This window comes from Lissotriton vulgaris, chromosome 1_1 (assembly GCF_964263255.1).
Source record: "Lissotriton vulgaris chromosome 1_1, aLisVul1.2, whole genome shotgun sequence".
Lineage (NCBI taxonomy): Eukaryota > Metazoa > Chordata > Amphibia > Caudata > Salamandridae > Lissotriton > Lissotriton vulgaris.
In genome coordinates, this window is record NC_141685.1 from 1,427,380,515 (window position 1) to 1,427,408,435 (window position 27,921).

Consider the following 27,921-nt stretch of genomic DNA (forward strand, 5'->3'; position numbering starts at 1 on the left):
TGAATGCAACTTTGACTGAATGTGCACTGGGCCCCTGCTAGTATGGTTCCCAGCGCCTGTGTTCTTTTCCAAAACTGTACTTTTGTTTCCACAATTTGCACACCTCTGGCTCACATAAAAGTCCCTTGCTAAAGGTACCAGTGGGCAATGTGACCAGAGAGTGTCTCTAAGGGCTGCAGCATTTATTATGCCACACTAAGAGACCCCTCACCAAACACATGCACACTGCCACAGCAACCTGCATGTTTTAGTGCAAATAAAAGTGAAGAGTCGACCTGGCACACATCCCTGTGTGACTGGCCTGCGAGCACTGCCAGAGGCATAGGTCAATGACCCCTACAACAGGCCTTATAGGCCTGAGGTAGAGTGCACTATACCTATGATGAGGGGATAAGTGCTGGAGCAGATATGCCCCTATAGTGGTTAAGTCTATTCTTAGACACTATAAGTGCATGGTGAAGCCATACCTAGTGCATGGGCTGGGAGCTTGTCAATACAAGTTCCAGAGCTCCCTGATGGCTTCACCGAAGCCTAAGCCAAGATGTTTGGTACCAAACATCACAGATGAATGGGACCACACTGATGCCAATGTTGGATCCATTAATAAATGCACTCATGGGGCACCTCAGAGGGGGTCCTGAAAATCTAACCAACCGCTAGTGTGTAGCTGACTGGTCTTAACCAGCCAGCCACTTCCAGACAATTCTGACCCCCTGACGTGGGAGCCTTGTGCTCTTGTGGGTCAGAAACAAAACCTGCTCTGGGTGGAGGTTCATCACACCTACCCCAAGACAGAAACAGCACTCAAGGGCGGTGAGCCTCAAAGGCTTTCTTACCTTTGTTATGCTAGCCAGAGCCTCTCCAGCTAGTAGAGATGCCTGCCTCCTTACCAGGCCCCCCTTTTGGCTGCAAGGTCAGTGGGGAAATTAGTAATCAGGAGAGGTGTGTCCCCTCACATCCAGGACCACCCCTAAGGTGTCCTGAGCTGAAGATACCCCCTCCTTTGAAAATCCTCCATATTGGATGTGAGGATTTTAGCCAATAGGATTAGGGGTATGTCCCCTTCCCAAAGGGAGTGGACATTCAAAGGGTGTAGTCAACCTAAAGGTAAGTAGCCCAGTGGCTCCTACCTGCCAGTACCTGTACGCCCCTAAATTAAGTATTTAGGGGCACCCCTCAACTTTGATCCTGAGAAGAAGAAGGACTGAAAAGCTGTGCAGCGATGCAGATGTGAAGACTCTGGACAACAACTGACGTGACTCCAGCCCAACCAGATTGTCTGCAGCCCTCGAAGAAATCTGCTCCGAAAAACGACTTGTCCTGCAGGCCCAGCAACCTCCACAACCCTAGGAGGACTGCCTTCCTTCCCATAAGACCAGGAACTCCAAAGGATAGCAGTCCTGTTCAGGGGAAAAAATTTGAGAAAAGGAGAACAAGGAACCTACGGCTCAATAAGTCACACTTCGAAGAAAGTTCAGACCAAGGAAGAATAACTGGGCAAGGTAGCAAAAGCAGGAAGGAATCCAATTATTCTGACCAAACTACACCGGCTCAGCATAGTGGAGAGGAATTAACTGGGAGTGATAAACAGCTACAACATGGCTTGGCTATAAGAAAAGAGAAATTGGTGGAGCCTTCCTTAAAAGATATCTTTTTTTGTGTCATAATTTTTGACGACTATCAGAGATTTTCATAAGGAAATTAAGAAAGACAGTGAGAGGAATCATGCCGCTATTCAGAAGTTAGAAGGAGTGGTCAACAAAGTAGGCAGTACTTGCACCGAGATATCGGAAAGGATGGCATCTCTAGAAACTCGTATTGAGTATTTAGAGAAAGATGTTGTCTGCCTCCAAAAGCAAGAAAAATCTCAAGAAGGGATTATTCAAGACTTAATGTTCAAGGTTGAAGGCCAGGAGAATCGCTCAAGAAGAAATAACCTCCGGTTTCTTGGCATTCCGGAAGCCGTGGAGAGAAATGATCCTAGGGGATATATAATCAATCTTTGTAAAAAAACTTTCCCTGAATTAGAATCCTGGGATATGGATAAAGAAATTCAGCGGGCCCATCGCTTTCCTCTCACACAACGTAAACAGGCCGAGAATTCCACCACGTACCCAAGGGGATTGTTAGTGTATTTTGGTAACTTTCTGTTACGGGAAGCCATTTGCGATCTAGCACGGCCTACTAATAAACGGGAACATAATGGATTCTCCTTCTTTGTAAGACCAGATTATGCACATCCAACAGTTGAAAGAAGATGGAGAATGCGGCAGCTTTTTACCCCCTTTGAAAAAGCTGGTGCCACTGTGTACTTACAAAACCCTTTTCGCTTGAAAGTAATTTTTAAAGGTACCACGCGATTTTTCAACAGCGAAATTCAAGCGGAAGGTTACTTGCAAGAAATATCGGATACTGCAAGGAAAGACATCTGATAAACATCAAGGGGGCTAGCTAATTGCCTGAGACTCAAAAAATTAATCACTGTTTGGGTATAGACTTAAACTTTTATTTTTATGTTTTTTTTTTTTTTGGTCTCCTTTCCAATTTTCTGCTTTGGCGCTTTCTCTTCAGTCTCCAATGGCGGGGCCAGAGGCTCTGAAAGCGATTTTGGTGTACGGACGACACAGACGCCCACACCTGGATCCGGCTGGACCCAGGATGCCTCAATGGGAGGTTGAGGGGGGTGGGAGGGATTGGGTGGTGGAAGGGGATGGGGGGGTGGAAGGGGATGGGGGGAGGGTTGGGCTGGTGCTGAGGGGGTGCGAATCAAAAAAAAGAGAATTCATGATACTATTGTAAATATAATAAGATTAAGATTTAAAGTTGTAACAAGGTATGAAGTTGAACGTTTCTTTACTATATCAAGTGGAAGGTTGAACCGAAGGAAGGATATAAAACAGAACTATGTCAAAACTTAGGATCTGCTCTATGAATATAGGGAGTCTAAATGATTGGAAAAAAAGGGGAAGATTAGAGGAATTTGTTAAATTTACACATACAGATATCATGTGCATACAGGAGACCCATTTGCGATGGGAGAAAAGGCATTAGTTAAATATAAAGGGATTTGAGATTCTATCCTGCTCCTCCAAAACGTCTACTATTAGGGGGTCTCTATCATTGGCAAGGTCGGTCTGGGGGTAGCTAAACGATTCAAGGCTGACACCATGGGGCGGTGGGCACTATGCAAAATGAATTCTGGTATTACTATATGTAGTATATACGGGGCTAACAGTGACGACCCTGACATCTTCAATCATATTGAGAAGGAGCCAGCAAGCTGGCCAGCACCCATAGTGGTCTGCGGGGATCTTAATATCTCTGCAGATTTCGAAGGTGGAATAGGATACACCGGGCGTAAACCCCGGGTATATCGGGCAGTACGCTCAATGATGGACTCACATGGTTTGAGGGATGTCTGGGGTAGTATTGAATCAGGGAATGTAGGCTTTACATATTTTTCGCATCATTTAAGAAATATTCCAAGCTGGATTACTTTATGATTACCACCACTGAGATTAGCACAGTAGAAATCCGCAAATTACCTATGATGATATCAGACCATAATCCATTGTTATTAACAATAACTTCAAATAGACCAGCTAAATTACTTAGACCATGGACTTTTGACAAGAAGCTCTTAACAGATAGCACATACATAGCATATATGAAGAACTGGTAACAGGCCTTTTTTGATGTTAATAGATACAGCGCATCGCGAAACTATAAAGCTGCCCTAAGGGGAGAAACCAGCAGCTACACCTCCGTAATTGGAAACGACTTAACTTAGAAAGAGAGCAATTAATGAATAAACTAACAGCAGCGGAGGAACAGCATAGGAAGGATATATTTGAGAGAAGGCCGGACACGATAAGCCTAGAAAGAGTGAGCACTATCAAAGCTGAGATACAAAAGCAATTAGCCGATAAAGCTGCTGCTGAATATCAAACACAAAGAAGGAATATGTATGAGATGGGGGAACAAGCTGGAAAAGCATTGGCACTACGTATCGGACAAGCGACCTCGAAAAATATTATTTCACGCATAGAAGAGCAGGGCAGGATCTACGAGGAGCCAAAGGACATTATAAATGTCTTCAAAAGATATTATCAAACATTGTATCAGGAAGATGTGGTGACAGAGGAGCCAATGGCTGAGTGAACAGGATTGGGGATCAAAGAGGCTCAGAATGATAGAGAAATTTTAGAACAATCCATTACTATGGATGATCTCTCGGAAGCCATACAAGAATTAGCAGCAGGGAAGGCTGCCTGCCCCGATGGTTTACCAATTGAGCTCTACAAAGGTTTTTTTGAAGAAACATCTATACTTCTGTTAGACCTTTTCAACGGGGTTATAAACACAGGTTTAATCCCTGAGTCATGGATGAACACCAATATAGTGGTGTTCCATAAAAAAGGCAAGCCCACGGAAAATCCGGGTTCATATAGCCCCATATCTCTAATAAATGCGGACAATAAATTATACGCTAAGATCTTGGCATCCCGCTTGGGACGGATCATTGGGTCCCTGGTCACTCCCTGGCAGCATGGTTTTATTCCTGGTAGGGGAACCACAGACCATATAAGATGAGCTATTACGTTGTTTGATATCCATGCTGCCGGGGAGGGAGGGGTCGCAATGATCCTCCTAGATGCGAGGAAAGCTTTTGACCGCGTCAGATGGGAATTCCTGTGGAGTGTGCTCACCGAAAGGGGGTTTGGACCAAGGTTTATGAAGGCTATTCAGGCCATGTATTCCACCCCAATGGCGAAAATTCAAATGATGGGGGAAAGCTCAGATATGATTTTTATCACAAGGGGGACAACGCAGGGATGCCCATGCTCACCCATTGTATTCGCACTATATATTGATCCTTTAATACGCCAAATAATCAACAACACAGCAATTAAACTGGTAGTTATGAATGGATTTCAAACAAAAATGTTGGCATATGCTGATGATCTAGCTGTCATTACTACTGATCCCCAAGCAGGGATGCGAGAAGTAGTGAGTACTACGAGCAAATTTGGCGGACAATCCGGCTATCGTCTAAATGTGGGTAAGACACAGGTGCTCTGCTCCAAGAACATAAACAAGTCAGACTCCAGATTTGTTGACTCTGTGGTTTACCTGGGGATAATGATCAATGCACAACCAGAGTTTATAATTAGAGACAATGTCATTCCTCTCATGAAATCCATGAGGGAGAATCTGAAAAGAATGGACACGCTACAACTCTCAATAATTGGCCGCGCCAATGCTATCAAAAATGACTATGTTCCCCAAGGTGTTATATAAATTTCTGTCGATCCCCTTTAAAATAGAGGAGAAAATCATTAAAGAAATAGAATCCATCTTTATGAACTTCTTGTGGCAATACGGTAAGGTTAGAAGGTCCATGAAATATATGTCCCTGCCTCAGGAAAGGGGTGGTCTGGGAATGCCAAACGTCAGATACTATCATTGGTCCTGCTTACTTACGCAGATGGCTATCTTATTTAAACCAGCTTAAACTGCCCGAGAAGACAAGACGCGATTCCATCTATCTTTGAATTACTACTTGGCAGCGAGGCTACCGGGGTATTATTAAGGAGAACAGAAAGGAAATATTATAGCAAGTCGAGACTTAAGACACTTGAAGGAATATGGGGGATCTGGGCAGTTGCTCGGAAAGCACTGGCAATCTCCAAATATAATCACCACACCCCACTCTGGAACTCTGGTCTCTTTCCAAATTTAAGTAATGATGGGTCCTGGAGACACTGGGCGGGAAAAGGTATTCTGACACTGGGGCAAGTTATTGTCAGGGATGAGTGCAGAACTTTGGAAGAATTAAGACAAAGGTACTCCCTCCAGGGTATACAAGATTATAAATATGCTCAGGTGGTCATCACAATCAGATCAATAAGGCCCCAAATTATTTTAAGGGAGAGGTGCAAGATATTGGACTATTTGAAGGTGGGTGAACCTAGAATTAATGGTGTGTACAGGCTGTTTTTGGAGGAATCCCAGGACGACATGGGCAAAACCGAGGCAGCCTGGGCTACAAAGCTGGAGGATCCGGATATTGACCTGGACAGAGCCCTAGAAATGGATAGAAGATTCCTACGCTCCTCCAATTTAAGAGCTCAACACTTTAAAACATTATTCAATCTTTATTATACCCCTTCTAAACTTTATGATTGGGGCAAGAGGGAGAACAGTAATTGCCCCAGATGCTGCAAAGGCCCAGCTGACATTATCCATATGTTTTATCAGTGCGAGAAACTAGAATCAATCAAAATAGAGATTGAATCATTTTGGACAGGACTGCTGGATGCTCAGATAACCTTGTCTCCGACACTCATGATTATAGGATGCCAAAGTCAATTGAAATTAAATACTGAGATTGAAGCTTTAATTTTTATCTCCACAGCTGTACTCAGAATTTTAATTTCAGCATCTTGGAAAGATACTGAGGCCCCAACCTTTCAAATGTGGTTATCCAGATTATTGGGTATACATAATGTGGAGGCGGCCTTGTATCAACTCAAGGGTAAAAAATTAAGAGAATTGGGGATGAAGATATGGGCACCAGTGGCTGCTTGGCGCACTAGTAGATTGTAGCAAACTCATTGATCTTCAGAATTATGGCTATGGCAATGTCCCTAATGCTCTTACTTGCTATATTTACTTTTTTCCTTTTCTGTATGTGTTAGCCGGTACTATGTTTTTATACGCATATCAATATCAATATCTATATCAATAACATCTCATGATTCATAACTATCAACTTCAATCGGATACTAGCAAGGTAATTCGTTAACCGACCTCTACACACCATGTTTTTTTTATTTTTTTTATTTTATTCTTTATTGTCAATTTTTATGGTTTACCTATACTGTATCAAGTCTTTTTCAGTCAAATTTACTCATACTGCTTTGTTATTATGTTACATGAATTCTCAATAAAAAATAAAAAAAATAAAAAAAAAGGATAGCAGTCCTGTCCACAAAGAAACCAACAAGAAGAGCTCCAGTGCCCTGATGAACTGCACAACCAGCTCTCTGGACCTACCTCTGCACCTGACACCCTTGGTCGAAAGGTTGGTGGGTGATGGACATGGTTGCGTAATTTGAAGTGTGGTGACCTTTTTTGATAAAACAAATAATATATATATATATATATGTAAATATATATATATATATATATATATTATTTTTTTTGTTTGTGGTGTGGCGCGGCAGCAGATCCTCGGCTGAGGAATATATTGCCGCACTCAATAACAACAATTGGAACCTCCAATTCACCTGTGAAATAAGTGACACCAAAGTATATTACCTTGATCTGGAGGTTTATGTAGACAATGGAAAAATACAGACCAGGTTGTACAGAAAACCAACGGCCGGTAATGCTGTTCTACATGCAGCGAGTCAAAATCCCAAATGTCTCGTAGGCAGTATACCATATGGCGAACTCCTTCGCCTGAAAAGAAACTGCTCGGATGAGGAGGAGTACGTTCGGGCAAAGGAAGAAGCCATAACAAGGTTCAAGATCAGAGGATATTCTCGGAACGTATTATCAAATGCGGAAGAGAAATCCAATAAAATCCAAAGGGACCAGCTATTAGTGCCCAAACAGGTGTTGAAAAATGAGGAGAATCCCAGAATGATTACCACATTTAATTCTAAGTCAGGTAGGATAATGCACATTTTCCAAAAGAACTGGCATATCCTTAAAACAGATCAGATAATGAGCAAAGTCCTTCCAGAAAGACCCATTTTAACATACAAACGGAGTCAATCTCTGGGGGACCATCTTGTCCATAGTCATTTTGTGCCATACAAAAAGAAGCCTGTCCAAATTACAAAATCCAAAGGATTCTTTCCATGTCGAGCCTGCAAGGCCTGTAAGAACAGTAAGATAACAAAAACGTACCCAGGCAAAACTGCCGAAAATGAACCCGAGAGATGTATTAAGAAATTGCTCAACTGCAACTCTGAGTACACCATCTATTGCCTCACTTGTCCCTGTGGAAAACGCTATATAGGCAGCACTATCAAGCCTACTAAAATGCGAATTCTTGAACATCTATGGGCAATAGTGAACAGGGATAAGACATACCCCGTAGCGAGACACTTCGCTGAGTTCCACAAAAGCGACAGGGATCTGTTAAGCTTCTATTGTATTGATCAGGTGGAACGCAGCGAAAGGGGTGGTGACAGATAAAAAAGACTCCGCACCTTAGAGTCAAAATACATAATTGGGTTGAAAACTACAGTCCCCTGGGGTTTGAACAACAATGAGGAGATGTGGGTACATCTGGAATAACAACTATGTCTTGTGAAATACCAAACAATTTCCACATTTCCCAGACAGGCCTTGCTGTTCCGCACTCTCTAAGAAATTCCCTCATCCTTACCCCCTTTTGGATCCTTGCCCATTCAGGGCCAAATGGACTGTACAGATTCAGAAGGGTTGCACTAGCCCATCCAGGGCGCAAATCTGACTAAGTAGAACTGCCTATATGCATTAACAATGTGAAAAATATAATGTGAGAGAGACAGAACACTCATATCGTAATAGGCAGGATATATCTGTGTTTGACAAAAATGAAGCATGCATGCACTTTGGATAAATTTATTTATTGCTTACCTAATGTTTTTAAATTCGCACTGAGCACTTTATATCATCATAACGCCATGAAATGTTTACATTTTTTGCGATATTTGCACATTACAAGATGGCTGCCAATATTTGGATTCTGAAAATGGTAAACCGTCATTGATGTTCATGACGAGTCGGCTTTAAATGGCGTTTTGCATTGTAACACGGGTGAACACTGACGAAGCCTTCTGGCGAAACGCGTCTGTTGTGGGGGTAGGGGCTTGAATTAAATAACTTTGGAAACTGATGGTATGGTGTGCTGGTCTTCTGTCTAGCCTAACTGGAGTGGACTGTTTTGTGAATATATATATATATATATATATATATATATATATATATATATATATATATATATATATATATATATATATATATATATATTTTTTTTAGTTGTGCATGCATGATCATCTGACTTTCTATATGGTGTATGTCCCTTCTCAATTTGGAAGGTGCTGGACATTTAAAAAAAAAAAAAAACACCTTCTGAGAAATCTGTTTTATCGATTTCTGTGGTTGGCAAGAAAAGGGAATGCGCTATCAAAGAAGGTTTAGTTGCTGGAATTGGTATCTCTGATACTTGAGTAATGTTGCAGATAATGTTTCTGGTGTATATCCTCTGACTATGGTTTCGGTACCTGAAATTGTTTGCTCAAATCGCTTTAGCCAGTGGCACAACTAGGTAACGAGAACAAGGATGAAGATGTGTGTAATCCTGTTGCATCAGGAAATAGGAGGAAGGTGAAGGGCACCCAAGCAGGTATAAATTGTGCGTGTGAAGCTGAGGTTTGATAACTCCAAAAAACCTCAATAGAATTGTAAATTAAGTCTCCCCGATGCTATTAATTATGGGGAAGCTTGTAGATACAATTGATATAATACATTTATTTGGAAAAAAGTAAAGAGGAAACTAGGTCCCAGGAATATAGGTGGGTGCAATTTCAGGGGTCCTGGACAAAATTTAAGCTTTACACTGCCAGCTATCAATCAGGGCCCCGCAAGATCTATAGAAAATGGGATATCTCCCTGTGTACAGACACACGTTCCTGTTAATTCTTGAAATCCCCCACATGTATTACACTTCATCCCTATGAATGGGCTCTACATGACATACAAAACGGGAGACCAAAAGTATACCCATGAGGGGGATCCACTGACCAAGAGAGTGAAAACTAATCATATGCCAGAAATATACCACACAGACCTTTTGACCCAACGCGGAGGAAAATATAGTAAAACAGACTTATTAAATGTTCCCAAAATATCACTGAGGGTACTATAAAATAGAGAGATCTTAACTAATAAAGTCATACATTGGATTAGGAAGATAAGAAACTGCTGTTCAGTAATAATATTAGACATTCTAGATGCAAGTAGGTACCACTATAGTGATGAATTTGCCTATATCACCCTTGACTCACTCAATTATTCTCTTGGGGGAGGTCTAGTGAACCTTCACCAACGGACTTTCCAAATGTATAATGGATTCAGTTTAAATTCAATTTACCAGTAAGCATAATCCCAGTAGCATCAGGTTTATGTCCAATCTGGTGTAATCAGCACATGGTAATCCTATGCTGTATAAACCTAATCGGGAGATAGGTTATGGACGAGCTTGATGGACGGAGAGAATGCCACTATAAGCTGGAGATGGCAGGTCGACCAACATATTTGAAGGTGCAGGATTGGTTTATTCTCCTGGTGTGATTGGTGGTAAAGAGGGTCAATCCCTAGATCCTACTCAACCTACAATTGAAGAATATAAACATCTCAGGATCTTATCCTGGAAGCTAGTAGGCCATAAATATAAACAATACAAAAGAACAGATACAAATCAGCACAAACTGAGGCCAAAAGAAAATGGGAATTGGCCTTATGGAGAAATCTTGATAGTGTTGCAAAATTGAAGGACTTCAAACAGTTTTGGCATATAATAGTCAAAGGATCTAAGAGCCAATTAATGGATGAAGGGGATGATATTCAACCTCAAACATGGGTACACCAATTTCACTTGCTCTATGTGAACCAATTAGACAACCATATGTGGGTATGCATTAAAGATTGTGTTGAGACATCCCAAAATATGTGTACTGTTGATCTGCTTATTTTCAGTTTGGAAGAAATTAGGGTGGGTCTCTCCATATTAAAAAAGGATAAAGCACCCGGGACTTGATAAAATACCAGGTGACCTCTACCCCTCAGAACCAGAAGTTTGGTGTGTTATCCTCAATCAAAGTTTTAACCCAATTTTAAATGGGACTGAGGGTACCAGATTCCTGGTTAGGAGCAGAGATAGTAACTGTATTTAAAAAAGGGACAAAGGCGTGCCTTGAAATTATCGGCCCATAAATATAATTGACATCTCACAGAAACTGTTTCCCTCTCTGTAACGAGCCAGCTCTGGAGGCAACCAGACTTTTAACCAATACAATATTGTTCTCAGCTGAATTAATTGGGCTATAGACCTAGGTCATATTTGAAAACTAAGGGGGAGTTTGGGGGAATTTTAAGCATTCCCCTTAGAAAGCTATTTTCTACCACTTCCAGAGCATCCAAATTGCTATGGCCCCGCAATTCTGCACCATAAGTAGCTACAGCTGGAGCCATCCAAACCTCAAGTAGAAGTTGGGTGGAGGGATGATATGCTGGCAAATTTTAATAGAGCTGCTGCTCGATGTTTCAACATTGGGGTGCTTTTTGTAACTAGATTTACCCAAAAATTGATCTTAGACGATCGGATACCAAGATAATCAAACTCATAGACTCATTCGAGCTGTTCTCCTTCTAGGGATATAGTCCCTCTAAAACCCTTGTGAGGATGGATAGCCATGATTTTAGTGTTAGTTTCATTGATCTTAAGGCCAAGGTCCTTACAAAATAACCTACATTTAGCAAAAATGTCTCAAGACCTTTCGGAGTCTTGGAAATTAACCATGTGTCACCTGCAAACAAAAATACTGGTATTTGATGAGTGGTTGTCACAGGACATAAGATAATCAATTAATAAACAACAGGAACTGCGTGGGGGCAAGTACGCAACCTTGCCGCACACCCCTATCAACCCCAAGTGGAGCAGTAAACTCCCCATTTAGACCCCAACAGACTTGAGCAAAGTTTTCATTATGAAGCGCACAATGATGGAAAAAAGGGAATCAGGCAGCCCCAAGTCTCTAAGCTTGCACCACAATCTGTCTCCCAGGACCATGTCGAATTGAGCTTTGAGATCTACAAACATGGCATAGATGTTACCCCCATCTAGGTCCATCTCTTTTCACCTCAGAACAGTTAAAAATGAAAGACCTGGTCAACCGTACTGTTCTTGGGGTGACATCCCACCTGAAATTGAGCCAAGAACATTTTTTTAAATCTATCCATGGAGTAACTTCTTTAAAATAGATTTACAAAACATATTCTGGAACAAATCAATGAAGCTAATAAGCCGGTAGTTCACCAGATCCAGTTTTGATCCTTTCTTGTTGGTAGACAAAATCTCCGTCCCCTTTCATGACTTTGATATATCCCCTCCTGCCATGCTGGTTCTGGCTATCCGAGTAAGATATGGTACCCAGATGGCCAGCTCAGGTTAAAACAGATCCGCTGGAATTCGATCCAGGCTTTGGGCCTTACCTAGTTTTGGGGATTCTAAGGCAGATTTAATTTCCATAGGCGAAAAAAAACCTTCAGAAAATATGGTATCTGAGGTAAGAGGGGTCAGACAAAGAGGTCAATTGGTGCTCACAATTCTTAAGTTCAGGCAAAGAACTATATAAGATTTTAAAGTGGGTCACCCTAGCTTGAGAAAATATATGGGATTCTGGCTTAATTTTAACAGACTTACCCCATGCAAGATTATGTGCCAAAAGACATTTTGATATCCCAATCGAACAGCAGACAGCAAATGACTCCAGCTAGCTGTATCCTAGCTAGATTATGCGCACCTTTGGGGTGATTATAAGCAGTTCTAGCTTCCTTAATATCTTGGACAGCCCCTTCATTAAGGGAATCCAGAAGATGACTTTTTGCCACTCTGTAGTCTTTGTTGTACCAATCTGATAGAGATGTCTAGCTGCAGATTCCATAACTTAGAATATCCCCAGGCGTCAGATTGGATCTGGAAAACGTTTTGCAGCAGCACCTCTGTGCGCCAGGGGCGGGGCCGCACAGCTCCGCCCTGACGTCGTCCTGGGACGTGATGTCCGCGGAGCCATATATTCCTCTCCCGGTGCGCTGACATCAGTTTTCTTATTTTCCGCATCCCAACGCGGATCCTGGGAAACCAGGGGTACCTTGACCTGTTTTCGGGTCTTCTCGACACCTTCAGCGTCCTGGGAACAGTGTGCAATGCCTTCAGGCTTTAAGGCATGTGAGACCTGTACACGTCAGGTGTCAGTGCCGGACCCGCACGCCATCTGTATGTGGTGCCTCGGGGTGCACCACAACTCGAAAGAGTGCGACGATTGTCAGCGGATGAAACCAAAGTCCTTACGGGATTGCCGGATGAAATTGCTGCCCGCACGGTTGTCTGGTCCTGCACCTTCACGTCGCCCCTCTCCCTCTCGGGATCGAGCCCACTCCTTAGGTCATTCCCGCAGATGTTGTTCGGAGGGTAAACACAAACGAAAGGCCAGGAGGTCTTCCTCTCCTACCCATGACGCTAGCGCCTGCGCTTCTCGCTCCCTGCCGGTGGCGGGTGTCAGGCGAACTTCTCCTCTGTACCCCCCCTTTAAGGGTGCCAGAGCGACACTAGGCAAAATGGAGGCTTATTCTGAAGCACTCCGCTTTTATTTTGGGTCACCCCCTCTCCCTAGTGCGCCTTCGGGTCCCATAGAGCTGGAAGGTACTCATGTCGGGTCTTCGCCAGCGGATTCGTCCTCGGCTCCGGCTGTGTGCATCGACTCCGGTCCCAGAGATGATTCGACACCAACAGGACATGGCCCAGTGGGTCCTCCCAGTCATCTGTCTAGCCCACCCTGTCAGTCTCTGCATAGCCCTGAGTGGCTCCCTGCATCGATGTCTGAGCGCGGCGCCAGGCTCAACGCCCTGTTCCCCACTTGTTGCAGTGGGTTTGACGTCGGACGGCGCCCAGCCTGAGTCCCTCTTAGAGGTCGTCAACGTCCAGACGACCCTGGCTCGACGTCTGTCGACGCTGGTGCCGACGTCCATGTCGCTTCTATTTCAGGAGGTTGACATTCCACCCGACTCCTCGTACGTCGATACGACTCCCACACAGAGTCCATCGACCCCGGTGCCCGGGTCTACGCCTCCTCTAATGCCACACGATGACGCTCTTCTGGACTACCCTGATCTGCTGCCGTTTCGGCCCATGGTTCAGGGTACCTTGTGTGGCGTGGACTCCGGATCAGCCCCCGGCTCCTCCACTGTTACTGTCTAGTGGATAGCAACTGAGGCTAGTGCTGCCTACACACAGGCTATTCACAGGGCGGCTGCTATTCTTTGTTTTCAGCCACCTGTGGATTCTCTGCCTTCTGATCCTTTGTTGGATCTGCTCCATATGTAACCAGTTGAAGTGGAGCCTTTGCTGCCCCTTGGGGCATCCTTGTTTGACATCATGCTGGGCACATGGGCAGGACCTTCCTCGGGTGACCCTGTTGGTCGGGCCATAGCTCGTCAACATGGTCCGGCCCCTTATGATCCGCTTTGTCTGTCCCTTCACCCTAGGGCGCACGGGTTGAATTAATCTGCTTGATGGCAGGGGAATGGTGCAATTCTCCCTCCGCCCTTCTCTTTATGCCACTGACTCGTTGGATGAGCTCTTGCTCGGTCGGTGGCTTTGCTCCGCCATGGTTGGCTGCACAACAGTTGTTTTCCCGGACAATGTTCGGGATGCTCTTAGGGATCGGCCTTTGAATGGCATGCATCTTTTTGATAGCCATGCAGATTCAGCGGTCTCCCGCCTCATGTCAGGGCTACCGTGACTCTTGCGGCACACCCTTTTTGCCTTATCAGTATTCTTTTATTCTACATAGGCGATGTTGCCTTGTTGGTCCCGGTACTCTGCATAGCACCCGGATAGTGTAGGCGGTGGTTCTGCCATCTTAGTATTCTTTACGTATATCCGGACAGCTGGTTCTGTCTTTCCTTTCAGTCCTCTGAATGTTTGCTTTGCCCAAGAGGACTCCCTCTCGCAGGGGTTGACACTTACCCAATTTGGGGTATTTATAGGCTATTTTTATAGGCTATTCAGTGACTGCCTTAGCCTTGGTACGCTTCTATGGAGTTTTTTGCCACAATCTTGCTGTGAACCTCAGTTCAAAAACAACAAGTGATGGACTGAATGTGGATCAATGTCACACACTTCCCCAGTCAAAAGATCTGGGCCCAAATCCATCGTTTTTTTGCACTCCACACCACCCTGGGTTAGACAATGGCGATATGCAAATCAGCTCTGACCCTGTTGCCCCATGGGAACAGTCCAGTCCGAACTACAAAAGCCATGTCCTCCCCAGAACGGAATCAAGCATCCGAGGACCGGACCGGTTTCGAGGTAACACCTCTCATCAGCCCGGCTAGCTTGACTCCAAGTGGTGTGGAGTGCCTGGGACCCACGTCTGGGCATCCCCAGCGCACTTAGGGCGGCAATTGCAAAAACAACAAGTGATGGACTGAATGTGGATCAATGTCACACACTCCCCCAGTCAAAAGATCTGGGCCCAAATCCATCGTTTTTTTGCACTCCACACCACCCTGGGTTAGACAATGGCGATATGCAAATCAGCTCTGACCCTGTTGCCCCATGGGAACAGTCCAGTCCGAACTACAAAAACCTCCACACCACTGGAGTCAAGCTAGCCGGGCTGATAAGAGGTGTTACCTCGAAACCGGTCCGGTCCTCGGATGCTTGATTCCGGTCTTGGAAAGGTGTTACCTCGAAACCGGTCCGGTCCTCGGATGCTTGATTCCGGTCTGGGAAAGATATGGCTGTGTAGTTCGGACTGGACTGTTCCCATGGGGCACAGGGTCAGAGCTGATTTGCATAAAGCCATTATCTAACCCAGGGTGGTGTGGAGTGCAAAAAACGATGGATTTAGGCCCAGATCCTTGCACTGGGGTGAATGTAAGACATTGATCTACATTCTGTCCATCAAATTGTTTTTTGTAATTTTCTCCCTGAGTGTACTGGGGTAGCTCAGACGTGGGTCCCAGAGCCTCCACACCACTGGAGTCAAGCTAGCCGGGCTGATGAGAGGTGTTACCTCGAAACCGGTCCGGTCCTCGGATGCTTGATTCCGGTCTGGGAAAGATATGGCTGTGTAGTTCGGACTGGACTGTTCCCATGGGGCACAGGGTCAGAGCTGATTTGCATAAAGCCATTATCTAACCCAGGGTGGTGTGGAGTGCAAAAAACGATGGATTTAGGCCCAGATCCTTGCACTGGGGTGAATGTAAGACATTGATCTACATTCTGTCCATCAAATTGTTTTTTGTAATTTTCTCCATGTGAACCTCAGTTCAGGTGCATTTCTCACCACTGACGCTCTATCCCCTTTTTGCACCAAGATACAACCATTGTGTGGTACACTTCTTAGTGTTGGCGCAACCTGGGAATGCACCCTGGTATTATTGCTATCATAGGATGTTTGCATTGATTCTTCCACTTCTGTGGTGCTGGTTCTCCCCTCCCCTTTAAGGGTTGGGGTAAACAACATTTTTGTACTTCAGCCCTTACTGGGCTTGTCTTTGAAGGTGGCGGTTTTGCCCTGTACCTCTTCTACTATACCTTGCTTTGTGCCTTCATTTTCGGGGTACTTTCCCAACAGGAATTTTTACACATTTCCCTCTGCTTTCCGCACAGGTGTTTTACACACTTCTGCTTGGATTCCTGCTGGTGCATTCTCAAGGGGAGTGTTCTCTTTAGGCTACTCGCTTCTTGAGTCCTTGGACCATTCGATTGGTCCTGACTGTTTCCTACTGTCGTGTGTAGCTCCGTCTACTCCTCTATCTTGCGGTGGACCGTTGCTCCTCCTGGGTGAGAGGCTAATGTGGCTTACTAGTCAGGACATTTTTCTGTCCACTTCTGCTTCATTATGACTGTTGGTACTTTTCGCATCCTCTGTGTTACACTTCATTTCTGGGTATGTTTCTTTGCCTCTATATCTGCTGTGCTGTTACACAGCAAAATTGTGCTGTCAACGTTCCTTCATTTGGTGTCCGTGATCATTGACCCGGTCTGCTCGCCTAAGTGCTCTTATGTGGATGTCCAGCTTGCTTGGTGCCCCTTTTTGCCGGTTGCCTTTTTGCTATTGCGTCTCTCGCATCTGGGCTGCTCATGCAACCCTACAGGAGGGTTATTGTTCTACTTTGTGTGGTTCTACCGTCTGCACAGTATGCTTCTGTTTCGTCCAGTCTTACACTTGACTATCATTCTTACTGTAGTCCTGTTTTGGGAGCTTCTGATGGTTGCCGTCAGCCTTTTCACAAGCTTCATAACAGAGTAACTCTCCAACAGCGTGTATTCTGTTTCTACTACTACTGGCACTTTCTGTTCATGGATCTGCATCCTGCCAATACTGTCCTACGTATTTGGCTGGTACAGGATTCAACTGTGTTTTTTCCTCGGTTGTGCATACTGGACCAGTATGTGTTGACTCGGTCATACCAGTTGTCTTCCCTCTGGGTTTTATTTACGGTCAGCACGTCAGATGCTGCGGATCCATCAGTCCCTGGGTTCAGTTCCACTCACCCGGTATACATGCAGGGGTTTTCATTCTGTTCTTTGACGACTTGAGGTACCTTTGCTTCCCAATGTTTTTTCGCTCTTTCTGAGCTTCTTGGTCTGGTATGGCTGCGCTTATTTGCGGTCCCCACCGTGGGTAGTCACCTTGTCTACGGCTGTGTTGCCTCTGCCACTTATTGGGGTTCAGTCGCAGACCCGCCCCTCTATGGGTATGACTTTGGTATTTATTCTAAGTTAAGGGATCTGCGGTTAGACGTCTTTATCAGATGAATAAGTTACTTACCTTTGGTAACAATGTATCTGGTGGAGACATAGTCTAGCTGCAGATTCCTTAATGCCCGCTCATTCTCCTCGTTCTGCGAGGACCTTTTCAGGTTGGGCTTTCTACGCTCGCCTCCCTCCGGGTGGCATGATCCTTCTGCAGGGTGACGCTTTCACTTCACTCCAACACAGGATGCTGATACTTCATTCTGTTTTCATAGCTCTTCTCCGCCAAGGATCGTAATTGGATGGTATGCTCATGTGTCATGTATCCTTTACAACCCTACGCTCTGGGTTGTGCAGTGTGGGTTCTACTTGTGTTTTTTCCCACTCCCGCTCTCCCCTTTTCTATTGCCTTGGGGCCTCTTACCACCCCTGTGCTCCATTGGTTTGAAGTCTATTGGCACTGCCACATTTATAGGTCTCTTAATGGGGATACGTCTCTTTCTGGTGACGTCTTGTGGTCAATTGTTGTCCTTCACGGTTATACATTAAGGTTGCAGACTTTCTGTCAACTGCCATGATGTTGTTTACATCTTCATTGCCTCCAAGGGTGGTTGGCCTTCATTTTTGCGGGGTTGTTTCTCAGAGCGGTGCTCTGCTCTTTCCCTTTACTAGTTTGCAATATACAGTGCCTGGCACTTTCCTTTATGATCCTGTTTTTCACCATTCCATGTCTTTTCATCATTTTCGCACACTGTTCCCATATTCTAACAGCTTTTTGGTGGTGTCTCAGCGTTGTGGCGCGGAAACGTTTCTCCAACGAAAACTGTCGCAGAGGTGCTGCTGTGGAAAGTTTTCTGGATCCAGTCTGATGGTTGGGGATATTCTAAGTTAGGAATCTGAGGCTAGACTATGTCTCTACCAAATACATTGTTACCGTAGGTAAGTAACTCGTTCTTTAGGAACTGATGTTGCAACACAGTTCTGAGAATAGAAGGGTATAGAAAAAACCTGCACTTCAAGATTCTTAAAGCATCTGAAGTGATTTTCCATGATCTGTGCATGAGGTAACTCTAGATGAGCGAACAATATCTGTATCTAACCTAACCACAAAGCCACAGAGTAAGAGAAGCAGGGGAAAGTGGTCACTCTCAGTCCTGGAAATAAGTTCCATGTCATCAATAGTTTCCCGACATGGAAGATCCATAAATAAAAAATCGATTTGACTTGAGTACAAGTTCCTATAGAAAGTTGGCCACCTCCCAAGATCTGATTTTGTTCTGCCATTACAGGCAGGATTACATTTGCTCAGGCTCTTTACCTTTGGGAGGTAATGCTGTGGTATCTATTCTACTGGAATTGAATCTAGAGTCAGACTCTAACTGCAGATTCCTCAATGACCTCCCACTTCCCTATTCGGTTGAGTGGACTCCAAACCATTATATTATTAGTTACAAGTTAGATTTTGTCTTTCCGACACCTGCAATTTGTTTGGAGTGCTGGGTTTCTGAAAAAGATTGAGTATTGACATCACAGTTTATATACGCTTCTATCAATCAATCAATCAATCAATCATTGCATTTATATAGCGCACTACTTACCCAGAGGGTCTCAAGGCGCTGGGGGGGGAGGGGGGGGGGGATCTGCTACTGCTCGAACATCCATCAATTCAGGGTGGTATGGAGTCAGTGCTGAGACGCATAGTGCTACATATCTGCACAAAAGAACAGTGGAGTGGTGTGGCTCACTGGTTAGAGGCGGCAGACCCGGAAGCAGAGAACGGCCTGGGACCAGGGTTCAATTCCCGATGCAGCAGGTTTGTGGACCAGGGTCAGCGGACTCGATAATTCTCGCCTCGATGCCTACTCTAACCAGCGATTACACTCGGCAACTCTGGGCATTAGCTTGCCTCATCTCTACAACGGCCCCCCACATTCGCCGGGGATGCCTGGTTTCACCTTGGAGATACCCAGTAGGGACCATTTCACAGGGATAGCCAGGACGGGTTCCCCAGCGGTCTACAGGGCCAGGACGCCTCAGAGCAGCAGTGCGCTTTACAAGACACATACATACATTGAGAAAGAATTCTGTGGGATCCAGTAGGACACTGGAGGATAGTGTATAGGTGAGGGATCCACAGCTAGACTATCGACCAGAAAGATCTTTACCTTATTCTTGTAGGGCATTTGCCAGATGTATTGCTTAAATATGAAGGCGTGATGTTTGGTGCCATATTAATTACTTAGATACATTTTGCTAAACACTGGCTGGAAAAAGGACCTCCACAATTTCTCTTTTGTTGCAACTCCTTTTATAGATCAGTGTGGGATGAAGGTTTCTTTTTCAGAATCTGGTAAGGCCAGAAGCTGTTTAGCCTTAATTTCGGGCCTGATTAAGTGATGGCTGAACTCAATCAAAGATGTAAACTGAGGACCTTGATGTGGCTGGTGGGTTTTTGTTTTGCTACTGCTACACAGTAAACTGTTGACTATTTAACATCTTGGATTTTTCACAGCTTTTTATTGTACAGCAACTATGGCTTTGTACTATTTTCTGCCTTTTTGTAATGATTTTCTAACAAAAAGAACTGTTGTGCACAGAGCACTTAACACAGGGGGAGCAAATAAACTACCTGAAAATTAGATTGCTCAGAAAGTGTTCACAACCTTCAGAGTCCTAATATTATTTTTCAACAATGTACTCCCTTCAAATAACGGAAATCAGTTTTACTTTGTGAGTATGAATGCTGCATTTCAACAGTTACACATTTTTAAAAAATACATATTTATTTGGTTTTGTCACCATACATAAAAGAACATTCCCCCCCCCCCTCCCCTTTTGTCAGGCAGTTACAGATACAAGTAATTTCAAAATGAATCAAACTATAAAATAGCATAAGTCATCTATTTGGTCAATTTTTTCCAAAAACAATACCCGCTATACAGTTAATACTTAACAAAAAAAACGCCTAATGTCACATAGTTCATTCTTGTATTTCATACATTGTTACTTTGGGCTTGGCACCATTCTAATAGCAGGGCCCAAATTTTCAACCCTTGTTTACGTTTTCTTTTGACCTTCCCCTTATATATAGCATTTTCAAGTCTATAGGTGGCCAATAGTCTCGCAAGCCATTGTTGAAATGAAGGCGCCAGTTCATCTAACCATGCTGATGTAATACAGATCCTTAGAATTGCCATAGCAATAAACAAAAATTCTGCTGCTGCCCCGTGGAGACCAGGATCCGTCGCCCCTAACAGGATCGTTTCTTCTGTTAGACTAATAAGTTTATTCAGAACACTAGATACAAATCTCTTGTTTCAAAAGATTCAGGCCATCACAGGTGGCAAATATATGTGCACAATCTGCTTTGAAAATTTGACATCTAGGGTAGCAGTTCCCTTTACCAGATCCCCACTTAGCAATTTTATCTGGAGTGTAATATAACATAAAGCATGATTTGTAAAATTGTGCCTGCAATTTGGTTGACATAAGGCATGATTGTGACATTTCATAGGTTCTGTTAAACTCTTCAGGGGATATACCGATTTTACCATGCCATTTTTGGGCAGTTTTTACTAGATCATCGGGGAATATCATATTTAGAAGAGCGTATATCTCCCCAATAGAATTTTTCTTACTGGAGGCTAATTTTTCAAAAAGTTCCAATTTTTGGGTGATAATCCCTCCCACAGTTCTTCTGTTGATGTAATTTCGAATTTGCAGGTATTTAAAGAAGTCCCGCCTGTCTATTTGGAATTTCTCACTAAGTTCTTCAAACGAAAGTAGCCCCGTGGAGGAGCCCAGACTCCCAAAATGTGTTATTCCAGCAGCTTCCCATTTCTTCATGCAGTTATCTCTAAATTTTTCAGGCAGATCAGGGTTATCTTTAAACAATGTGTAATACGAAACACGCCCAATGCCCATCATTTTCCTAATTTTTTTTAGGAATTTGTATCCGTTTAGTAAGGTCTTAAATTTGACTCTCTTATGATAACTATCATAGAGGTGACGCCAAAGAGATCCTATATTTTGATAGCCTATAATTAATTCATATATAGATGGCTGGCCTTCCTGGAGTCTCCCCTCGACCCTGTCAATTTGCAATACTTCCTGACTATGAAGTAATACAACAGCCCAGTAGTAGGCTCTCAAGTTTGGAAGGGCAAGCTCACCCCGTTCTTTTGGTAAAGTAAGGATTTCTTTTCAGCGCGTCGGGGTTGCGTGTAAGCCCATATGAATCTGGAGAAAGTACGTTCCATACTTTTTTGGCAATGATCGGGAAATTCCAGACATATGGCTCTAAATAAGTAGAGAAGTTTTGGAAAGAAGACCATCTTCAGGGCGTTAGCTCTGCCTATCAGAGACAGATGTAAGTTATCAAGCTTGTGCAGATCTTTTTGCATAGACTTCAATATCAGGTTTACATTATTTTCCACCAGGTCTTCTAGTTTGGAGGTGATAGAGATCCCCAGATAGGTTGCACTGTTTACTACCCGTGGGTCTTCTAGTTCAATTTTTTCATTAACCACAATCTGCGTTTTTCCCTGCTTGAGTGCATATCCTGAGATTTTACCAAATTCTACAGCCTCCCTCGTAATAGCAACCATAGCTGTTTCTGGATTGGTGGTAACAATAGCTATATCGTCTGCCAGGGTTTTGGTAGCGTGATCTTGTGATATAATTGGCTCTATCGCTTTGTTTTTTTCTAGCCTTTGAATAAACGGGTCAAGATAGAGAGCAAAGAGCAGATAAGAACATGGGCAGCCCTGCCTAGTTCCTCGGGTTATACTAAATTCCTTAGTAAAGCTACCGTTCACCAATACCATAGCCACCGGATTGACATATAGCTGTTGTATTGCTTGGATGTACCCTCTGGGAATATCGACCCGGCTCATGGCGGACCATAAAAACTGCCAGGAGACCCTATCAAAGGCTTTCTCAGCATCTAAGAGCACCAAAGCCATAGGGTCTCCTGCAATTTTTGATTGATCAAATAACGTGATCCCTCTATGGATATGGTTAACCGTTGATCTTCCTTGCACAAAGCCATGTTGATAATTAGCAATAGCCTTGTGGATGATAGGGGCTATTCGGTTTGCAAGCATTTTGGAATATATTTTCCAGTCTGCATTTATAAGAGTGATAGGTCTATAAGACCCTAATTGCTCTGGAGGTTTGTTTTTTTGGGGAATATTATTATTTTTGCCCGAGCCCATGAGTTTGGTGGATGTCCCCCTTTAAAGATATACCTGAATAGCTCCAGTAATATACCTTTCAGTTTGTCTAGAAAACTTAAAAAGAATTCTGAGGGTAAACTGTCTAGCCCTGTTGCTTTCCCCTTTGGTAGGTTTTTAATTATTGTTGCTATCTCCTCTAGGTTGGCGCTTTCTTCTAGCATTACTTGATCTAATTCACAGAACCTAGCAGGGCTGTCATATTCTAGATACTCCTCAATTTTTTTAGCATTTTCTCCCCCCGCGTCACTATAGAGAGAGCTATAAAATCGCAAAAACGCTTCCCTGATTGATTCTGGGTCAGTAACTGGGCCTTTCTCTGGATTGATTATCTCTTGAATCATATTAGCAGACACCTGTTGGTGCATACGGACTGCTAGTTGGTGGCGGACCAGTTCATTCACCTCATAAACCATATTTTTGTTTGCCATGGCCTTTTTTACAGCTATAGCGGTTAGAATATCCATAATAGCTGCCCTAGCAATGGCCACTTGATTATGTTTTCTTTCGGTCTCTTCAGGCCCTTGGTCCCCACTAGTGGCCCGTATTAATCCTTCCTCTGCATGTCTAAGTCCTTCCTGTAATTCACTCATCTTTCTTTTAGCTGTACTGTTCACATATAACGAGTATTGCAGTGTGTCCCCCCCGGATCCCAGCCTTCAGGGTATCCCATACTACATTAATCGAAGCACTTCCCAGATTGTCTTTTAAAAAAATTGTGAATCCATTCCCGCATGTGTGTACAGTACATGGGGTCAGATAACAAGGATTTTTCAAATGTCGTGTTCTGGGTGAAGCCGGATTTTGGCCCATATCCAGTGGGCATACCAAGGGGTTATGGTCCAAAAGGACTCTAGGAAGCTTGTTGATTTTGCTCTTATTTTTCAGTTAATTTGATAGTAAGAAGAAGTCTATTTTAACATGTGTGCGATGCGGGTTCGAGAAAAAGGTATAACCCGGATCGTTAGGATGAGAACTTTGCCATCCATCTATGAGCCCATGTACAGAGCACAGGTGTTTTATTGCCTGATACACCTTGGGCTTACGACCTTTATAAATCCATTCATCCTTCGTGGACCAGTCCCAAGGAAGATTTATGTTAAAATCGCCAGTGGTAGTGGCCAGTGTGCAAGCTCGTTAAAAATATCACTAAAAATAGAGGGGTCATCACTGTTGCTGCCATAGATGACACAAATCGTCATTTTCTGCCCCTGCATATCTTGGCACTCTGTAATTGCCCATCGCTCAAATGTATCTTTTTACTGCGTGAGAATGTGTGACCTGGGCCTTTGGCCAGAATAGCCACCCCTGTACCCGAGCCCCTTGAGTTGTTGCGCACACCAGTTTATACCTTAGGGTTTTTAAGAGATGTGTTTGTGAGCCCTGAATGTGGGTTTCCTGCAAGCAAACTATATTGGCCCCCATTGATTGTAATCCTATAGATACATTTTGACGCTTTCTTATATTATTTAGCCCACAAATATTTACTGATACAACCTTTAATGCCGCCATACCTTTAGTTTCTGGTTGTCAATCCATAACCCTTGAATCCATCTATGCACCCTTATTTTGTTGTTCGTCTCTGATACTTCGTATGCATGAATATTCCTGCCTGACTTGTTCTATCTTCACATCTGTATTAAGTGCCTGCCTGGCCCTCACCCCTCCCCCACCCCTTCCCCCCTCTTCCCTCCGCCCCTCACCTCCCACCTACTCTAAACCCCCCCTTACCACCCATTGAGGCGTCCATAATCCAAGGGAATCCAGGTGTGGGCGTCCGTATAGTCAGTGCACCTCAGCTCTCCCCGCGTCCCGAACCATGTGTGAATACAATGTAACCAGAGGAGAGGGGTCATCTGTATGTCTAAACGTTTCTCTATACTTTTGCACATGACCATATATTACATCATATTTTGATTACCAATCTTTAACATTCCCCCCCTCCTCACACAAATAAAAATGGACATAGCAGCCTTTACAGCTAAATTCATGAATAGCTCATTCCTTGTGTTTAGCATGCATTGCAGCTCATATCATTGTTTAGCAAGTACCTGCTATATAAAGTGATGGACCTTTGATGATAAAACTCGGTTCTCCTCATTCACGCATAAAATAAAGAAAAATAGTAGTTATAGAGGAACAATTCAAAGTGGTCACTTTTCTCTTTCTGAGCAAAGTCCCCTTGATTGGTGTGAGCCCTTCCATTAATCAGTCAATCAATCAATCAATCAATCAGGGGATTGTAAGCGCGCTACTCACCCGTGAGGGTCTCAAGGCGCTGAGGGGGGGTGGGGGTGTCTGCAGATCTGTTTAGCCGAAGAGCCAGGTCTTGAGGGTCTTCCTGAAGGTGTTCAGGGATGGGCCACGTCTGATGTCTGCCGGTAGCTCGTTCCAGGTCTTGGCTGCAAAGTGAGAGAAGGATCTTACGCCTGCTCTGGTTCTGTGGATGCGCTGGGTTTCGGCAAGTGCAAGGTTGGAAGATTGGAGGTTTCCTTTAGGTACATGGAAGTTGATTCTGTCGTTGAAGTATTTGGGTCCGTTGTTGTGTCTGCATTTGTAGGCATGTGTGAGGATTTTGAAAGTGATTCTTTTCCCCACGGGGAGCTAGTGGAGACTACGTAGGTGTTGACTGATGTGCTCGTGTCAGGGGATGTCTGGCGGCGGTGTTCTGTATTGTCTGCAGTTTGCAGAGTAGGGACTGGTTGATGCCGGCATAGAGTGTGTTTCCCTAGTCCATTCTGCTGGTGATGAGTGTGTCTTCCTTGATTCAGGTGGGATCCATTTGAAGGTCTTGAGGAGGATGCGGAGGGTGTTGAAGCAGCTGGAGGTGACGGCGTTGACCTGTCGGTTCATGATGAGTGATGAGTCGAGTACGATGCCGAGGTTCTTGGCGTGGTCTGAGGGAGTAAGTGGGCTTTCAAGGGCGGTCTACCACCAGGTGCTGTCCCATGCAGAAAGGGTGGTACTGAGGATGAGGACTTCTGTCTTCTTGGCGTTGAGCTTGAGGCAGCTGTTGGTCATTCAGACTGCGACGTCTTGCATTCCTTTCTGGAAGGGGAGTTTGGTAGTGGTGGGGTCTTTGGTGAGGGAGAGGATGAGCTAGGTGTCATCGGCGTAGAATACAATGTTGAGGCCGTGTTGTCGGACGATGGCTATGAGGGGGGTCATGTAGATGTTGAAGAGGGTGGGGCTCAGGGGTGAACCCTGTGAGACTCTGCAGGTGTTTTTTGTGGGGTAGGAGAGGAAGGGTGGGAGTCTGATCCTTTGGCTTCCTCCAGTGAGGAATGATCAAATCCAGTCCAGGGCTGTTCCTTGTATGCCTGCGTCGTGTAGTCTGGTGACTAGTTTGCGGAGTTGAAGGCCGCTGATAGGTCGAGTAGAATGAGGGCTGCGGACTGGCCTTGGTCCAGGAGGGTGCCGATGTAACCTGTGGCAGCGAGTAGGGCAGTCCATGTGCTGTGGTTGCTTAGGAATCCGGATGGGGACGAGTCGAGGACGGCATTCTCTTCAATGAATCATGTCCGTATCCTGTTGACTGTTTTCTCTACAACTGTGGCTGCGAAGGGGAGGAGAGAGATGGGACGATAGTTCTTGAGGTCGGTCGGGTCAGCTGTGGGCTTCTTGAGCAGAGGTCTGACTTCTGCGCACTTTCAGTCATCTGGGAAGGTGCCTGTTTTGAAGGTGGTGTTGATGGTGCATTGTTGTTCGGGTGCGATGGCAGCCTGGCTCTGTGGTAGTTGTGAGGGGGGCAGGGGTCGGTGGGGGCCCTGAGTGGATGCTTTTCATGGTCAAGGCGGTGTCTTTGGCCGTGATCGGAGTCCAGTTGGAGATGGGGGGCTGGCTGGTGTTTCTGAGGGGCGGGGCCGTCTGTGGCGCCTGGTGGATGGTCAGTGAAGTTGTTGTAGAGGTTTTTGATCTTGAGGTGGAAATAGGTTCCAAGCTTGTCGCAGAGGTCTTGGGATGGGGTGATGTCTGTGGCTTAGCTACGTGGGTTGGTGAATTCTAGAATGACACTGAAAAGTTCCTTGAAGTTGGTGGAGTTGGCTAGGATGTTGTTGCGGATGAAGTACCTCTTGGTGGCTCTGATCTGGTTGTGGTAGTCCGTCATGGTGTCCTCGTAGGTGGTGTGGTTTTCTGTAGTCTTAGTGTTTTTCCAGTTCTTCTCCAGGCGTCTGCAGATGCGTCTGGCTTCTTGGAGAGCGGTGGTGAACCAGACGGCTTTCCTGGGGCGTTGTCTGTCGGAGTTGCGCAGCGGGGGAGCTCGTCTGCACAGTCAGAGGTCCAGGTGTGGAGTTCTCAGGCTGCGTTGTTTGCGTCAGGTGCCCAGGTGTGGTTGTCTTGGGTGAGGGTGGAGTTAAGTTGCTCATCCGTAACCTTGCTCCAGTTCCTTCGTGGGGGGGGGCTTAGGGCTGGTTTGGATGCCTTGGGTTTGTTGATGGGAAAGTGTACGCAGTGGTGGTCGGTCCATGGCGGCTGCGTTGTGTGGCTGAATTGGACACTGTTTCGTGTCACGAAGATGTGGTCGAGGGTGTGTCCTGTTCTGTGGGTCCGTGTGTTGACGAGTTGTTTAAGTACGATGCTGGTGAGGTTGCCATGAAGGATAGTGGAATTGGGGTCACTGGAGTCCTCAAGGTGGAAGTTTAGGTCTCCAATGAGTATGTAGTTTGTGATTAAGTCGGTGATGGTGGTGGCGAAGGGTGTTCAGGGGCCGGGGGAGGTCTGTAGACGAGGGTTCCTTGGAGTGTGGGTTTGGGGGTGGTCTGGACATGGAAGTGCAGGTGTTCGGTGGAGGGGAAGGTTTAGCTGGAGGTGGTGAGGTGGAGGGTGCTCTTGTGGGCGATGGCGAGGCCCCCTCCTGGGTGATTGGGGTGGTCTTTCCTCTCGATCTTGTATCTATCTGGGATGGCGGTGCTGATGTCGGGGCCGAAGGATGCGTTGGTCCAGGTCTCTGTGAAGAAGGCGATGTCAGGTGAGAGAGAGTCGAGTAAGTTCTAGATTTCCATGGCGTGTTTGTGTACGGAGCATACGTTGAGGATGCATTTCAGGGTGTCGCCGGTGTAGGTGTCGCTGGTGTTGGCTGCCAGGGGGCGGTGAGGGTCTGGCGGCAGTGGAGGCTGGGGAACTGCCAGTGGGTCGTGT

General features: G+C 45.0%; 1 protein-coding gene across 3 annotated transcripts in view; it reads left to right on the forward strand.

The window, feature by feature from the left end:
- CPNE8 (copine 8) overlaps positions 1-27,921 on the forward strand; it is a 990,278-nt gene that overhangs the window by 559,000 nt on the left and 403,357 nt on the right. The gene's annotated exons all lie outside the window — the stretch shown is intronic.